Genomic DNA, 19,955 nt, shown 5'->3' with positions numbered 1-19,955 from the left:
CCGGATGATCGCTGCTGAAGATGGAGGAACCCAGGAAAGGTGAGTGAAATGCAGCGCTGCAGCGATCGTAACGAAATGCTTTTAAAAAGAATGTCTTCCCTTTCAGGATCGTCGGTGATGTCTCCGTGGTGTAGATTTAGCTGGTAAGGTCTCTTGTCTCCCTTTGCAGGTGACCCAGGATGCTGACAGGCGTGGCTGAAGTCCAGATGCAGGAGCTGACACGGTGAGCGTCCAGCTGCGAGGAGCAGAACAACGCGAAGCGTGAGTTGCTGATCGGGTGTGGTTTAAATAGCTTTGGAAGAAGTCCCAAGTGTGTATCCTTCCTCCGATCAGGTATGTATCCTTCCCCGACCACACCCGGGTGAAAAGTAGTCCCACAGGTAAAGTAGTTCCATTCAGGCCTCAAGAGGGCCTGGATGTGGCAGCATGGTCTGCATCAGGTAAGTGCACATTAAAACACTTGAACACATGTCTAGCTTTATGAGCCTGGCGCCTAAGGTGCCAGGACAGAGGTCCAACATGAGCCTGGCGCCTAAGGCGCCAGGACTGCGTCCAAAGGGCCCCAGCTTGGGCCCGCTGGCACTTCCCTGGGGGAAATGATGCCTGCCTCTGGGGTTGCTGGGTCAGACCTGGCTCCTTGGAGGTAGGCATCATGACAGGTAGAAGGGCTGTACATGTTACGATACGTTCGCAGACATGGCGGTAGTTCTAGGACACCGCGTATTACATCCAGGGAATTCGGGGAGGGGAGGTATGGAAATAAGATTGGATGAAGCAAGGGATTGGTCAGTAAAGTTTAGTGAGTGTGTTGTGCTAGGAGAGGTTTTCTCAGATATTGTTTTTGCAGAGAGAAGAACAGATAGCTATGGCTGAGTGTTTCAAAACACAGATTGTATGGATTTTGGGAGACTCGTGGATTCATTGGTTGAAGGTGCATGCAGAAAGCTGTGGAGTATCTATAGATCTTGGATTCCCACATGTGGAAGTGCACTGGCATGGAGTGCGTGGAATGAAGTGGTTGGACTTACTACCTCTCTGTGCAACTTTGAAGATAGAGGAACATCCAGACCGAATTGTAATTCACTGTGGAGGGAACAGTTTAGGACATGTGTCTGGAATTTGTTTGCAATTTGCAATGAAAGAAGGACTTCAGAAGATAATAGACATGTTTCCAAATTCAAAAATAATTTTTTCACGGATTGCGCAGAGACAAGTGTGGCTTCGTTCTTTCTCACGTGGTCCACAAATGGAGAAAGCAAGGCGTAATGTTAATAAGGCTGTTTGTGCCTTCCTAAGAGATTTTGGCATGTCCTCTTTTAACAATGAAAATATTTTGTTTCGTAGTACATACATTTTTCGCAAAGCTGGAGTCCATCTTACTTTTGCTGGCAATCAGATTTTTCTGAGAAATGTACAAAATGCATTGCGACCTTTTTTAGAAATACAGCATTCGTTTTGAAGTACGTCTTACGTAGTTAAAATGCTTTACATTCAAACACCTCCCAAAGGCTCTTTTCAGAGCCACCACTTCCTGTTAGAGAAAAATGCATTGGTTTCAATAGGGTAGCAATGCAATTGTTTTTCTGTTTGCAGACCGTCCTCGGACTTTCAAGAAATGGAAATGGCTATGCTTTATGTATCTTCACTTCTATTTTTTAACTGTGAAAGGCGGCTCTGAAAAGAGCCTTATTTTTTTTTTTTGATTTTTGTTATTTTGTATTTTTTTTGTTCTTTTTTATACACGACACACTAGGAGAGGAGGGAAAGGAGGGTAAAGGGAGGGGGACACCAACCTAAGGGATAAGAAAGGGCGAGCTGAGAGTGGGTTTTATTTGGGTAGTGAGCAGGTCTTCTGGTGCTCTGAGACGATTGTCTCAAAAGCACTCCGAAGTCGCTCCCCCCTGCAGAGTACTGTGTCACAGTACACACATACAACTGTGACCCTCGAAAGGTAAGGGTCATCAGAATTCTGTATGGCCTCTGAGGCAGCTTGAGGAAGACGCTGTCCCACAGAGATGTTCCTTGTGGTGACAGGATCAGGAACGGAGGATGAAGTAGAGGCAATAAACCTACTACGCTTCTTGCAAGGTACAACCTTGCGAATGGCCCCAGTGTGGAATGAGCGCAGGTGTCGCTTCATGGTAGTGGTCCCAAAGCTATACGAACCATGCTTCCCGTGACTGAGTACCATTTTGCACTCATTACAGGTGACACGGTTCGCATGAGACTTAGTACCGTTTCCATGAACGGTAAACAACCGCCACACCCAAGATTCTTGCCGACGCCGGGTAGTAGGGATTTCCTCTACCTCATTCTCGTCATCCTCTTCTTCCTCCTCTGTATCCTCACTCCTGTTCCCCTCTTCAGGCCCTTGGCGAAATGGTGGTGGTGGAGGGGTTGGGGGTGGTGCTGAGGCAGATGTAGCACCATGTGTTAATAGTCGAGCCATGGATGTCATAGGATTGGAGATGGAAATCTCAAAATCTGCAAAGTATGCAGCAAAATGCAGTGTGCTCTGTGGAATAGTCAGAAACACAATGAGAATGTGCTCTAGGGCGTGGTCTTATATCGGGGTGCTTGTGCGCGGGTCGCAGACATGCGCGCCGTCCGCAAGACAGATCGAACATCAAAAAAGGTTCAAAAAGTTACAAAAACTGTGTGGAAAGTTAGGATTAGTATTTGGGATTTGTGGTATGGTGATTTTTTAATGAGAAATATTGTGGATTCCTTGGAAATGTACTTTTAAACTGGTCGGGGACACGAACAGTGTCCGCATTTAGTGCACGAGATGAGCGTGGGCGCGGTCACATGATTGTTTTGTGACCATGTTCGCTAAGGTAGCGGTTGTCCGCAGGACACCCAATGTATGGACATTGTTTTGCGCATGCGTGTTGATGTTCTGCGGACAGTGTTCGCGTCCTCAACTAATTAAAAGTGCGTTACATGTAAAACGAACAGTTACGGACAGACGTTTGTTCTTAGCACAGTTTAATTTATTTGCGACAATACGGACAGACATAGCATTTCAAGCACACCTCCATTTTCGTTTATTTACGAACAATTCAGGACACCACGAGTGTTCTTAGAACAGTTTCTGCTTGCTATCGAACAGTACGAATAGGGATAGCGTTCTCAAGGACACCTCCATTTTCGTTTATCTACGAACATTTCAGGACACTACGAGTGTTCTTAGAACATTTTCAACTTGCATGAGAACATTACGGACAGATGTAGTGTCCTCAGGACAGTCACATTTTTGTTTCTTTACGAACATTTCCGAACAACCGCGGTGTCCGTGGACACCTAAATTAGTTTTATCACAAGGAACCGAAAGTAATTACAACACAATATAAGAAAAGTAACTTTATTTCATATATATATATATAATTATGACTGGGAAGGTGGGGCAGAAACGGAAACAAAAACAGGAGAATTAGGGATTTCTAGATAACTGGGATCAGGTGAAGAAGGGAAGGAAAGCTCATCGAAACGCATTGGTCCATAGACAGGGTTTGGGGTTAACTGCGTGGGATAGGGTGAGGGGGGACAAGTGCAGGTTGGCCAATGGTGTGCTGTTGGGGGTTTCACATAATTTTCCACAAAGTTTTTCAAATCCATAAAATTTTGCATAAGGTAGTCCATTTTTTGATTAATCTGCTGTAGAGTGATATCCTCTGATTGTTGTTGTGAGATGCTTGGAATTTTTGTATGGCCTGTACTGAAAAAAATGTATATGTTAAATGTATACAAAATGATATTTATTCATTGGTTTATATAGTAAAGTGTGTACCATTAGGTGGACTATTTTCTAACATTTCCTCTCGTGGGAAATGCTCCTCTAGCCAGTCGAGAGTACTACACATTTCTATGAGAAAACAAAAAAGTAATATGTTTTTTTTTCTAATATAGAAAGTTTATAAATATATGAGTAAAAAGAAGTGCACTTACTATGTCTGGTGAGATATGTAATTAGTAGTGTATACGTCTGGTCTTGCTGTTGGTTGTGGAGCATCTGTGAGGTAATTATGGTGGAAGCCACTTTATCTTCTTTTGGTATATTCCATTTTAAAACATATTGTATTTACATTAATGTTTAGTGTGTTACATATATGGGTAACATTTTTTAAGTATTACTACATATACTTTGTATGTGTGCTGCTTTGTGAATTTGTTAAATGTTCCTATGTTATGATATAACTATTACACATACCTCCCCAGAGTTTTTAGGTGGTGGTACTGTTGTCCAAACATGTCTGCGGACCGTCAAATTCAGTAGAAAGGGTTCAGTATGTTCCATATTATATGTACATAAAGTCAAAGTTATTATTGTTAAGATGTGCTACTAAAAAAATATGAAATTCAGTAAAAAAACTTTGTTAAAGGGACATTATGGTTAAGTCGCGCTACTAAAAACCTGTGAAATTCAGTAAAAAAACTTTGTTAAAGGGACGTTATGGTTAAGTTGCGCTACTAAAAACCTATGAAATTCAGTGAAAAAACATTGTTAAAGGGACATTATGGTTCAAAGTAAAACCGAAAAACCCCTGAAATTCGGCAGTTATGGTAAGATAAGCAACCATAACTCGCGCCGCCACTGTGCACTGCTAACACTAACACCCAGGACATCAAAGATGACATCACAAATGTCATTGATGACATCACTGATGACATCACATGTGCATTTACCTTTCATGAAAAGTCTGTACAAGGGATTCTTAGTGTAATGTTAATAAAAAAAGTGTCAAAGATTATTGGAATAAATATCAAGGGCTAATCAGTGCATTAAGCTATGCACTGATATAAATAGCATTCTATTATTAACTTCAATCCAGTATACTAAGGTACTCATGTCGAAACATAGGCATTGTGTGCAGCATACATGATGGAGGTGCAATATTCATAAGCTTGCCATGTTGAAAATTGAAATGATAACTATTTTCATATTAGAATTTTGCGTACAGTGATAAGTAGGTAATAAAACCCACTTACTACATAATTACATTCTTATACACAAATCACAAAGAGACAACACCACATACAAATATGAATATATACAAGGGAATTGAAGTAGGAAAAAGAAACAGCAATAGTAGCAGAAAGTGTTCATAACCTAACTGATTACCTTTATGCAGAGAAATGATTGCTCTGTTTCAAAGCTGTTACTTACCCTATCTATATATATCACATGATGTGTCTGGACCCTAAAGAAAATAGTGTGAGTACAACATATAAAAATATGAGCATATACAGGGAAAGTACAGTAATAAAAAAACATCAAAAGTATCAGAAAGTGCTGATAAATCTACTGATAATTTTAATGCACAAAAAGGATTGCTGTCTTTCAAGGTTGTGACTTCTCCTATGTATATGTTTCATATGATATGACTGGACCATAAGGGAATTATTCTAAGAACATACTTGAAGGATAAGTCTACGAATATAGTAATTTACAATTTTTAGTTCCTGACTGTTACTGAAGAAAATCATGTGGCCTAGATATGTCAGGAAAGGTAAAAAGGGGGAGTTGGACATGTGATGTCATCAGTGATGTCATCAATGACATTTGTGATGTCACGGTGGCGGCACGAGTTATGGTTGCTTATCTTACCATAACTGCCGAATTTCAGGGGGTTTTCGGTTTTACTTTGAACCATAACGTTCCTTTAACAACGTTTTTTCCCTGAATTTCATAGGTTTTTAGTAGCGCAACTTAACCATAACGTCCCTTTAACAACGTTTTTTTACTGAATATATATATATATATATATATATATATATATATATATATATATATTCTTAACAGACCATACAAACATTGAAAATAGTACTCCAAAAGATACATTGAAAAAGACTCTCCAGCGCATGGAAGAAAAAATGGACATGCTCATGGCAAATTTCAACCATTTGAAATACTTTGTGCAAGACCACATAAAAAAAAAATTAAATACCATTGTCCCACATGTACCTGTCCTTCCTCTCCACATCCCAGTAAATTATCCCCAAACCCTCTCCACGAAGAAAAACGTTTTGATGAGACTTCCATCCCTTCATCTCCTCCTATCCATCCTCTTGAAACCCCCAATTGCCCTTTGTTTGTGTCAGTTTCTGCTTCCCCTTATCTTTCATAAATTGCACATCTTTATATAATGAAACAAAAATATTATATGCGTTTTAATTCAGTTCTTTTTTGTGTTTTTTTTTACAAAGGCAGATTGGGGTGTCCATAATTAACCAAAATGGGGTGAACTAAGAATACTATACCTGTCCGTACTGTCCGCAAGCAAAATGGAACCGTTCTTAGAACACACACGGTGTCTGGGATGTCCGCAATTAATCAAAATGGAGGTGTCCTAAGGACACTATACCTGTCCGTACTGTTTGCAGGCAAGTTGAAAATGTTCTAAGAATACACACGGTGTCCGAGATGTCCATAATCAAAAGAAAATGGAGGTGTTCTAAGAACACTACACCTGTCCGTACTGTTTGCAGGCAAGTTGAAACTGTTCTAAGCACAAACACAGTGTCCGGGATGTTCACATATATACAAAATGGGGGTGTTCTAAGGACACTACACCTGTCTGTACTGCCTGAAGAACATCTTCACACATGCACACCACATCCATAAATTCTCCGAACATCGTGCCTGTCCGTAACTGTTCGTCTCACTTGTGTCGCACTTTTAATTAGTTTCAGGAACCAAACACTGTCCATAGAACACCCGCGCGCATACGCATGACCGTTCCCGTGCATTTGGTGTCCTGCGGACACCTGTTCACTTCGCGGACATGTTCGCGACGCCATCATGTGACCGCACCCATGCTGAGCATGTGTCCTGAATTGAGGACACTGTCTGGGTCCCCAAACATTTTAAAAGTACCTTTTCAGGCAATCCACAGTATTTTATAGTATAAATTCACCAGAGCACATGTTGCAGAGAATGACTTAGACTTTCTACATACATTTTGGAACTTTTTGAGCCTTTTTGAGGTGTTCGATCTGTCCGCGACAGCGCGGGTGTCCACGAAGCATGCACCCGCACCCCTATAAAAGGCCACACCCCAGAGCTCATCCTCATTGTGTTTCTGGCTATCTGACAGAACACTGTGTACTTTGGCTGCCAATCTTCCAGATTTTTCTGAAACCTGATGGCATCCATGGCTCTTCTACTTACACCTGGTGCTACATCTGCCTCAGCACCACCCCCAGCCCCTCCACCGCCACCACCTCCCCAAGGGCCTGAAGAGGGGAAAAGGCGTGAGGATGTAGAGGAGGATGAAGAGGATGATGAGGATGAGGTAGTGGAAGTCCGTACTACCAGCACTCGCTGTGAGTCTTGGGTATGGCGGTTATTTACCATTCATGTTAACGTTCCCAAGGCGCGTAGGAACAAAGTCACCTGCAACAAGTGCAAAATGGTGCTGAGTCGTGGGAGGCTTCATTCATACAGCTTTGGTACGACAACTATGAAGCGACATCTAAGGTTGTTCCACAGTGGGGCCATTCGCAAGGTTGTACCGTGTGAGGGGCGTAGTAGGTTGAGTTCCTTTACTTCATACTCCGTTTCTGCTCCTCTCACCACAAGAGACACTCCTGTGGGAGAGCTCATCCCTCCTGCTGCCTCACAGGCCATTCACAATGCGGATGACCCTTACCTTTCAAGGGTCACAGTTTTGTGTATGTACTGCAACGCACTACTCTGCAGGGGGTAGAAACTTCGAAGTGCTTCCGAGACTATGGTCTCAGAGCACGAGAAGACCTGCCCACTGCCTAAGTAAGGCCCACCCTACATCTTCCTCTTTCCACCTGCCCTTTCTTATCCCCGTAGTTGGTGTCCCCCCTTAACCTCTTTTGTCCTCCTCTCCTAGTGTGTTGTGTGTAAAAATCCCAAAATAAAAAGCTCTTTTCAGAGCCGCCTTTCACAGTCTAAAATAAGAAGTGAGAAATAAATGGAACAGGGCCCTGTGCATTTATTTTTTTTAGAAGTCTGCGGAGAGTTCGCGAATATCTAAAATTTTGGGGTGCTGCCCTATCAAAATCATTGCACTTTTCTCTGGGAGGAAGTGGTGGCTCTGAAAAGAGCCTTTTGGTTGTGTTTTCTTGTGGTTGAAAAACTTGAAATAGTCAACACCTACTGCAAAATGGATGGCTGTAATTCCACAATTCCACAAAAGGACGCAATGCATTTTTTACATTTCTCAGAAAAAATCTGATTACCAGCATAAGTAAGATGGACTCCATCTCTGCGAAAAACGTATGTGCTAAGAAACATAATATTTTCATTGTGAAAAGAGGACACGCCAACATCTCCTAGAAAGGCACAAACATTCCGCCTTGCTTTCTCCATTTGTGGACCAAATGAAGAAGAACGCAGCCACATTTGTCTCTGCGCAATACGAAAAAATATTACTTGGGAATTTGGAAACATGTCCATGACCTTCCCAAGTCCTTCTTTTGTCGTAAATTGTAAAGAAATTCCTGACAAATGTCCTAAACTGTTCCCTCCACAATGAATTATAATTATGTCTGGACTTCCACATGAGGGAATCCAAGATCTGCAGCTACTCCACAGCATTGTGCATGTACCTCCAACCAATGTATCCATGAGTCTACCAAAATACAGACAATCTGTTTTCTGAAACACACAGCCATAGCTAACTGTTCTTCTCTCAGGAAAAAGACTTTCTGACAAACTCTCTCCTTACACAACACACCCACTAAACTTTACTGACCAATCAATTGCTCTGCTCTTTCTCATTTGCATGCCTCTCCACCTCAAAATCCCCGTATGTAAAACGTGATGTCCGTGGACTACCGCCATGTCCGCGGACATATCGTAACTTGGACAGCCCTTCTACCATTTCCACTTCACTCTCTGTGCCATTCCCTCATTGGATACAGCTAACCAGTCACACAACCATCCACCAAACACATCCAAGACCTCTATATCTAACTCCATCATCAGAGTTCAGCACTTCAAATGTACTGTCGATCACTCTGAGTACAAGTCTCATTTCATTGGAAAGCACCTACTACAAAAAACTACTGTACAAGTCTTCAAGATTTCTACTTGCAGCTGCATGCATATCCACATGCATGAATACAAACTACAGATTTTCATATTTTCTCTACAGTACATGTACAACTCTTATAAATGAATATAAACAGACTAACTGCCACTTCACCTGTATAGCCTATAAAATGAACTTATTGGCATTTTTCCCATCTGCTAAAATCAACTATCACTTCCAAACCTGTCTATCTATTTTCTTTTTTTTTTACACACACACCTATCTAAAAAATTATAGTATTAGAAGATGGAAGAAATAACAGTATAATTGTGGAAAAACACTTAGTAGTGTATCATAAAATCACAGCCAGTAAAATGTCATGCATCTTCATACACTCACACACATATACACGTTCATTGAAATGCTCCCACCTGCAATAACACCACTACCTGTAAATCACATCCTTCTACTTTATTACCCACAGCTTCAAAAATAGATATATTCCATGCTTTTCTATACAGTTTCTGTAATTTACCTAATAAAAATTGCAAAATAAATATGACATTATTTTTTCTTTCTCCAAACATTCTATAACACAGCTTTAAAAAACCAAGCACATTTCATACACTTAATATTCTACTCATTTACAAAGCATGTTGAACTAACATAATATAAATAAAATATAAAGGCTGCACATAGTCAAATGAAACTGCATGCATACACTATGTTCAGAAATCAAACAAGATTACTACTACAAAGACATAAAAATGAATCTCTCAATTAACATCACTGCTATAAACACACAAAATTACTGACGTCTTTCTTTTACAATTGCAGTGAAGACCACTCTCCTGGAAAACAGCAACATCTGAACTACAAACACCAACTACAAAGAAACCTACTCATTCCACAAAGAAAGAGTAAGTAGTTTATCTGCCTAGTCTTTAAATCTCTCCACAATCTTGCTCCCCATTATCTCTCCTCTCTCCTCCCTTTCTACACTCCCTCCCACTCCCTTCACTCTGCTGACCACTTTCTTCTCACTGTTCCTCCTTCCACTTGTGCCACATCCCGTTTCTGCTCCTTCCATCTCCTAGCCCCCCTGCACTGGAACTCCTTATCTCTCTTACTCCACTCTATTTCTACCTTTTCCTCATTCTACACTTTCCTCAAATCTCTTCTTCTCCATTCCCCAGCATGAAACCCCTCCCGCCTTTTTGCCCCCTCCGCCCTTGCCTTATCTCCTTAATCATCTCCCTCCCCTTGCCTCGCCTCCCATTCTCACCTTTAACCCCATCCGTTTCGCTCCTCCTCCTCTTCCCCACCCTTCCCTCTCTCTCACTCAACTGAACTACTCTCCTTCTGCCCTTCAGTTTAATTGGTCTACTTACTGTTTTCTTGGTCTGATTCTTAATTTTAAATTGCTTCCACTGTTACTGTTATAATGTTAATTGTTATATGTATCATCTTGTTATTAAAATATATTACTCAAACACACTGTGCAGGTGATTCATGTAATTTGTGCACCAAAAAAACGAAGATTTGTGTACCATTCTACCCACAAATCACCATTCATCAAACAGGGATTAGCATGCAGAATGGCACACAAATCCCCGTTTTTCAGAGCACAAATAACAATACTCAGCCCCTAAAATATTTGTATTACAAAACAAAGAATTGATTTAATTTTATACCATTTGATTTACTATTAGTGCTTATCCTCACCACTAGCTCACTTTCTACTGTCATCTGAACCACAGTATAGCAACACACAAATAGAAGAATAGCCTTCCCAACTAATTGTAGCTGCCCAATGCACAATCACACACCACCAGATACATCTTTACCATCATACTCAAACACTCATGCATACAGCACACATACATTGCACAACAGCCCAACCCCTACATTCCATGTTCTTGTTTCAACAGACCCCACAGAATGCCTACCAGAAAGCAAGTCCGTAGAAAGCAACACAGAAATAGAGCAAATGAAAATGAAAATAACCAAAATAAGCATCCATCTCTAGCAGAGTTTGTACAAAAAGTTCAAACAAAACAGCTAATACAGACATTTACCAAAACGAAACAATCTTCCAGTACAGAGACATTGCATCCATTATCAAAATGTAAAAGAAAACAGAAAATGATTAACAGAAATGCAGCTACCACTACTGCTAAAACTGCTCCTATAAATCTTGATATAGTAGGAAGTAACCATACCAAAAAAGTATATTAGCAAAAATGTTCCACCACAGAGTCCTTCAGAATCTTATAAAAACAGGACACAAATAATGCACAACACTTAAAAACTACGGTAGAAAATTAATCTTAGAAGCTTTGATAGACAGTGCAATCCTTCTCAAAAGAAAGTTATTTATTTACGTGTTAAACAGAATGAAACCACTAACAAAACTAAGTACTAAATCACAAAAAAGGCTTCTCAATAAACAGAATGTCAACAAAACTAACTTCTTAAATATCTGTGGAGGTGAAAGGAGTCACACCACAAGCACAGAACCATATTTCAATGAAGAAGCATACAAACAAAATCAAACAAACACAATTGCCATCCATAGCAGTGGACAAGGTTATGAAAAACTTAATAATACCATAATGGAACAAGAAATACTGCTTACGAAAATATCCCCAGAAAACTCAGAATCAATTCTCCATTCGACTGAACAAGAATATCCAGTATACAAATGGTCATGCACGTCAATGTGTAACATTGCCAAACAATCTTTGAAATCTTTATGCCAGTTCCTCAATTAGTATGTGAAAGGCAAAGACAAAATCAAAATAAAACTGCTGCAAAATATGGATACCTGTCCAGTGCGCAAATACACAGAACTACAAGGACATTCATTAGCCTGCTTTTCAGGACCTATTTGCGAAAGCAGCTTCCATCATATCAAAATGATATCAACACATCATTCAACTATGAGAAATCTAGTCTATAAACTGTACTATGCTAAAAGTCCGCTTTAGCACTAGCCAATTTAAATAACAATCTTCTACATGGTACAGCCAAAGATCTACTCGAAGAAATCAACCATATCCACAGTAAATATTTTGGAAGTGAAAACCACTTACAAAATGCAATAGGTTTACAACAGACTAGCAACAATTCTGCACATGGCAACCTTCTACTACACGCATACAAAAAAGAAATACTAAAATTCAAAAGTACATCCTCTAAAGTACCAAACCATGTGTGTGTGTGTTGCGCAGAACTTTTTATAAAAGTAACACAAAACCTATAGACATAACATACAAAATAGAAGACATTGAAGATTCCAAATGGTTTGAATTAGCTCTCTACCTTATAGCAGAAAACAAATACAAAATAACTGACCCATTAACACTTTGCAGTTACTGCACTACAAAACTTGACAACAATCAAACTCCTTCATGTGCTATCACAAATAATTTGGAATTATTCCCTCTACCAAAACCCCTGGAACAACTCAATATATATGAGAGCATCATAATTCAAACAGTGCGCCCATTTCAAGCAATAATACTCCTTCAACCAAAAACAGCAAAATGATCTCCCTCCGAATTGGTGAAAGGCATTCGTGGCAAAGTAGTATATTTACTTTTAGATCTAAAAGAAAATGTGCACACTCTCGGAGTGCAACATCCAATAGAACAATCTTTAATTGCCTTAGTAAATAGTGTACCTATAAAAGACAAAAAAAAATGGCAACAACTGGTAGACTTACATTAAGTTAGACAAGTCTTGCAATATCTAAAAGACAATAATGAATACTACAAAGAAATAAATATTGAAGAAATCTTAAGGGAAAAAACTGAAATAATTCAGGAGTCACCAGAAATTGGTCAATTTGAACTTCTAGATCCTGCTACAGTATCCAATATTTTAGACCATTATACAATTCATCCATTTCACTCTAATGACACCACAGAAGATGCACTCGAAACGTACCAAATGCAACATACGAAAGGATCACCTATCAGCATATGGGAAAAAAGTATAGAAGCACATGCTTTCCCTCTACTCTTTCCTAATAGCAAAGGAGGAAGGTACGATGATAGACCCACTCAGTTAACAGCATCAGAATACTGCTCATTACGAATGTATTCTGAAGATCCCAGATTTAGACAAAATGTGGAATACATATGAAAGTGAACTAGCAACTCTATGTTACGGAGTTGCACACACATTAAAATCAGGAACCCACTTTCAAAATATGTCAGCTACGCAATTACTACAAAAAGTGCAAGAAAATATGAAGTTTTACAATCAAGCATTAAAAATCTGTTAGCAAACATGTGTGGTATGAAAGAGTACTGGTTCCGATGTCACAGAGATGTACCTTGTATGATAAGAAACCTTGGGCCACCCACTTGGTTTGTTACGTTAAGTTGTGCAGAATATGAATGGGAAGATCTACATGATTTTCTTTGCATATCAAACAAAAACAAAACAAACATAGATATACTAACACCTGGAGAACTTTGCTCTCTAGATCCTGTGAATGTTTCAAGATATTTCCATCATCGCTTCATTGCTATGCCACACTTTATTTGTAATAAAACTGTTCCTCCCCTCGGAGAAGTGCAACACTTCTATGGGAGAAAAGAATACCAAGCCAGAGGAGCACCACATATCCACATGCTTTGATGGATTAAAGATGCTCCTAAATTTGGTCAAGACAGTGATGCCACTGCGCAAATTGTACAATTTCAAAGACACAAATGTGGCAAATATTGTCGTCGCAAATACAAAAACAAAGGGAAATACTACACCAAATGCCGTTTTGGTTTCCCTAGACCGGTTACAGAAACAGGTGAAGTGAACAACTTCATGTCTTCAGTTAAACATAGTGTTAAATGTAAATCACCTAAAATACATATTACATAAAAAGAACAGAAGAAGCAAAATATATCAATGATTACAATGCAATCATTGCCCTATTGTGGAATGCAAACATAGATGTGCAGTACATTGCAGACAATTCCACTGCAGTTGCACAATATGTTACAGCCTACTTAACCAAAGCAGAAAAAACAGAGCTTCAAGACCTCTGGAATGACCTGTCATCAGACAAAACACTGTCTCAGAAATTGTAGAGCTTTGGCATAAAAATGCTCTCCCATAGAGAAGGTGGTTGCTATGAAGCTGCAGATCGTCTAACCGGTACTGCTTTGTATGGAAAATCTGAAAATATAGTATGGCTAAGTCTTGGTCCTGCTAAATTTAGAAAAAGAGTTCTCAAATCATACGACGACATAGAAACAATAGCCAAAAATGATCCCAACAGCCAAGACATTTTGAAAAACAATTTACTAGTCACATACTACCCAAACAGAAGTACCACATACATTTTAACTATGTCATATGGGCACATTTTATGTCTGCGGACACCGTGTGTGATCTTAGAACAGTTTCAACTTGCGACAGTACGGAAAGGTATAGTGTCCTTGGGACACCTCGATTTTCATTTAATTACGGACATCCCGGACACCGTTTGTGTTCTTAGAACAGTTTCAACTTGCCTGCAAACAGTACGGACAGGTATAGTGTCCTTAGGACACCTCCATTTTCGTTTAAATACGGACATCCCGGACAACGTGTGTGTTCTTAGATCACTTTCAACTTGATGCAAACAGTACAGACAGGTATAGTGTCGTTAGGACACCTCCATTTTCATTTAATTACAGACATCCCGGACACCGTGTGTGTTCTTAGAACAGTTTCAACTTGCCTGCGAACAATACAGACAGGTATAGTGTCCTTAGGACACCTCCATTTTCGATTAATTACAGACATCCCGGACACCGTGTGTGTTCTTAGAACAGTTTCAACTTGCCTGCGAACAGTACGGACAGTTATAGTGCCCTTGGGACACCTGCATTTTCATTTATTTATGGACATCCTGGACACCGTGTGGGTTCTTAGAACAGTTTCAACTTACCTGCGAACAGTACGGACAGGTATAGTGTCCTTAGGACAGCTCCATTTTTATTTAATTACGGACATCCCAGACACTTTGTGTGTTCTTAGAACAGTTTCAACTTGTCTGCGAACAGTACGAACAGGTATGGTGTCCTTAGGACACCTCCATTTTCATTTCATTACGGTCATCCCGGACACCGTGTGTGTTCTTAGAACAGTTTCAACTTGCCTGCAAACAGTACAGACAGGTATAGTGTCCTTAGGACACCTCCATTTTCGTTTAATTCCGGACATCCCGGACAACGTGTGTGTTCTTAGAACAGTTTCAACTTTCCTGCGAACAGTATGGACAGGTATAGTATCATTAGGACACTTCCATTTTCGTTTAATTATGGACATCCAGGACAACGTGTGTGTTCTTAGAACAGTTTCAACTTGCCTACGAACAATACGGACAGGTATAGTGTCCTTAGGACACCCCTATTTGGGTCGATTGCGGACATTGAGGACCATGCGGCTGTCTGGGGACACAACGAACACAACAGGGGTGCCTGCCACCTAAATAGATACAATATTTGACCCATCTCTTACTCCCCCACCCTCTCCAAACAGTCTTACACGCCAACAAAATAATTGTATTTCACTACCATTTGTCACCGCGCTGTCCGCGGATGTCCGTGGATACAAGATGGTGGGAATTCCCAAAAATCCGACGCACTCCACGCTCTTCACCATCCAATCAGCGGACATGTTGCATGTCCGCGGACATGACGCAAGCTGATTAGCCAATCAGGACACTGTCCACGTGTGTCCGCGGACCGGACATAGATATCACTAATTCTTTGTGACCTACTTTTTGGTCCTTTTTTTAAAAACTACTGGACGGATTTTCACCAAGTTTACAAAAGCACACTTTCAGGACCAAGCCGCTGCTCCTGCCGCAAATTTGGTGAAAATCCATACAGCGTTTTGGGCTGTATGTGTGAGCAAAGTTTTTTCCCCATTCAGTCTATGGGAAAAAATACATTTTGGGACCCCCCCTATAACTTTGCCCCCCCCGGACCAAACCTCACCAAACTGTGCAATAAAATTCAGAGTGGGCCGTATACTTTTTTTGCAAAGTTTGGTGAGGATTAGTCCAGGAGGGGCGAAGTTATAAGCTGCCCAAAAAGTGCTCTTCCTATGGGAATAGCAACTTAACCATAACTACACGGCCACTACCGTGGCCGTGTTATATATATATATATATATATATATATATATATATATATATATATATATATATATATATATATATGAGAGTAAGTGGATTTTTGGGGATTATATATAAATGAAACATAAGCATACCTTGAATTCACAGGGCCCAAGAAGAGACAGGAAGGTTGCACACTATAAAACTCCATATAAGAGTGGTAAGGGTTCCTACTGGCAGGGCCTGGTAGAAGAGTGTGCATCAAATACCCAGAAGGGGTAATAAAAACAGAGGAGAATACATCCACTAAGACAGTCTAGGGGCACAAAGTGAAAGTGCACATATGTAAGGGATTATAATATGTTAGTATAAGAGTTTGCGTTGTGTCTAGACTAATAAATATAAGACCATTGTAACCAATTAAAACTAAAGTACTTAGTAAGAAGCTCCTAACCAAAAGATTGACGTCAATACAGGGGGTAAAATCAAATTAATTAATTAATAAATAAATGCAAGAACTTTAAAATATTAATATCAAAGCAACAATATAATACCAGTTGATAGAAGGTTTAAATAATGGAACAACAATAACATTATGACGTCAGGTTGATGGAGGAAGGTGTGGATAAAATATTCTGATTTTCAAATAATGAGCAGCAATGGATGGTGCCTGTTCAAATTGATCAGTGTAATATATTTGATAAAATAAAAGAAATGAATGAGAGGCCAGGAAAGTATGGCCAGCCAAGATTGACCTGTCAGTATGAGAGAATCTTTGTCAAAATTGCACAAATGAACATATGAGAGTACTAAGAACATTATTTTGTGTGTTTCGATGTAATCGGATAATCTAAATAACCCATAGAGGATCTTACTTGCAGTCTACAATTGCCTAAAGATCATTTAAAAGAGATGACTCATTTCTTTTTGCTCAGTATTATTATCACCGATTTCTGCAGGTTAACCATTCGATTATTGGCCTTCATGTAAGCAAGACCGGGAGGAGGAGAGTATTTAGAAATCTTTCAGGGTGCCAATATGTAGATGTGCAGGAGAGGTGTTCCTGTTTTGGGTAATTGAATCAGGAACAACTCCTTCCAATATCTAGCTGTAAGGAATAGGGGCATGATGTGTGGCCACCATGCACATATACTTAGGTGTGAATGCTTTGGTTTAAAAGGCAGGTGTGGCACTGATGGAGTGGTCGGATAGGGACATGTCGATATTGCTTAATTGTTGCCCATTGGCCAGGGCACTGTTCGGTGAACTCTCACCAAGACAGCAATGGAGGGGGGCCTTAGAAGTGGGTGCCATGGCAATGAATAGACAGACATGGAACAAGGTGATTCTGGGGTTAAGCTAGGTATGTGTTGTGCATGAGGTGCATGGCCCCAATATTATGTATGCATTGGTACATTGTTTTATGCAGGTCAGAGTTTGTTGTTCTATTTGGGATTAGAGTTATATGTTTGGACCTGCAGTTGGTAGTTCATAAGGTGGTAGTGGCCTTGAAAGGTGAAGGGGTGGTGAGGTAGTACTAGTTCCTCTGGACATAGTATTTTTTGGGAGTAGTCCACCGTCAGTTGTTTGAATATTTGGGTGAAGGTTAGGGTTTGGTATGTCATATAATAATATGTTAGGTGCTGTTCAAATGCCAGGCAAGGGGAGGGGTACTTCAACAGGGGAGGAGGCATTTCTGAGGATCATACTCCTGATTGGTAAGACAATCAGTCAGATATGTTTTACATATTGAGGGTTGATGAGAGGGTAATGGGAAATGGAAGCGAGTGAATGTGGGAGGGTGTGGCAGGGTATTTGCTTAATGATGTTCAATTGGTAATGTCATTGTGACTTCTTTGTTAGTCTGTGAGGCCATGTGAGTGTCCATGTTATCTGGATTTGTCCACTTGGAAAGTGACATTTTAAGTGCAATATCAAATCCAAATGAGTCGGCCCCTGTTTTCTGCACTTCGTGTAAAGGCTGTAGATGGGCAAAATGTGTGATATTTTGGTTATGGAGCACACGTTCTATGTCAACCCAAGAAAGTCTTGCTCCATTTTCAGGGTGTTGTTTATGGCCAAGCTACAGTTGTCATATTTTATCATAGAAGGCCATTGGGATGGGGGTTTGGTGTGTGTATTCCACACATTATGAACTTCATGTAAAGTATTCTTGAACTACATTATTGAGTGTGCCCTGTCCCTTTACTCTTTGGTCTGCTAAGGGAATGGGTACTGCCTGTGGATGCAGGCACCACCTCTGATGCACCTCTATTGGTATGCCACGTTGTGTGGCAATATTGTGCAGAATGCAGCATGCCAAAATCATTTTGCATATAATAGGTGGTGAATACAGCAATACTCCACCTTAGTGTTCGAGGGAGCGGAAGTGTGATTTCAGCACTCCAAATGTGCCCCTAGTGGCAATGTGAATCGTATTGTAGCCAACCTCAGCTGGGTTAGTGGGATTCCTGATGGGCATTATCATGAATGGTAATAGCAGGTAGGCACTTTGCCCTGAAAAATACTGAATTAGATTTTTTGTTATTTATGTGATTTGATAATTGTATGTATAGGATGTGACCAGATGGGTGTTTGTGCATGCGTTAAGGTTGATACTCATCAATGAGCCACTTGTTGCCAAAGGTTCCTGATGCCAGTGCCTGGTGGATGGGGGAATGACGTAATATGTAGCTGTCATGCTTACATCCTGGGTATTTGGCATTCACGGGCATGATGTGTCCCTTTGCATCACAGATGACCTGCACATTGAATGAATGCCATTTGTTCTATTCCGATATATGTAGTCTGTGTTTGTGGGGGTTGAAGAGCAACATGTGTGAGGTCGACGATTCCAAGTACCTATGAGAAGTGGGCAACTGCATGGAATTCCTGAGCCACTCTTTGCCTTGCCTGGGTGCACAGCATGTCTATATGGCTGTGCACATGTGCTCTAATGCAGTGCAAGACCTGGTTGCGGCTGCTTGATTCTGTGGGCTGGGAAATACCACAGTGGCCAGGAAGTGAAAGGCAGATATCACTTTCACCAGGGGTGGTACAGGTTATGAGCACATGGCGGATGACATCAGATCATTCTCCCTCTCTCTGACCAATTCAAGGATGACATGTGGGGGGAAGCAGTATGTGACATACATTTCCTAATCTGCCACCCCTAATATAGTTGTGCCTGTATGGAAGATTCTGGGCCTCCTTCTCCTCCTCTTCTCCCACCATTTAGTAATATGAGTGTGATCAATGCAGGAAGGGGCATGATCACATTATTTGCCTGGGATTGCATTGCCCTTTTTGGATTTAGGATTTAATGGATCAGTTCTACTTTACACCTGGTCACGGGTGGCAGTAAAATGTGTGGCCTTTCCAGTTAGCGCGGAACCACAATTTCATCTGTGAATGTGGGTATGTTTGCAATTGGTGGGACGTGTTTTCATGTACATTTGTGCAGTACCACCCTCCCCAAGCCCAACTTATTCTTCTTTTTTCTACTTTAATGAGGACCTTTGCATATTCAGCCCCTTCTTCCTCTTTGCGCTGATGCCTCCTTCGCACCTCGCGCAAAGCCTCAGAGCATTGCGCATTGTACGAAGGACCAGCGCAAAGTCTCGTCTATGAAACAGCAAAATTAGTTTTGCGTTGCACGTAGTGCACTTTTTAAATTTGCGCAGCTCAAAACTTTTTGTAAATAAGGCCCAATGTCTTTCTAGTATCCTAGAGCTGTTTCCAGAGGCCTGCTTCTTTTGATAAACATACAGAAATAGGCCTGTCTTTCGAGTCAGGGTAATCAAGGTGGACAAATATTTACTAACTGTAAA

Source organism: Ambystoma mexicanum, chromosome 9, assembly GCF_040938575.1.
Source record: "Ambystoma mexicanum isolate Mex_15411 chromosome 9, UKY_AmexF1_1, whole genome shotgun sequence".
Lineage (NCBI taxonomy): Eukaryota > Metazoa > Chordata > Amphibia > Caudata > Ambystomatidae > Ambystoma > Ambystoma mexicanum.
The sequence above is the reverse complement of the archived record's forward strand: the minus strand, read 5'-3'. Positions refer to the sequence as shown.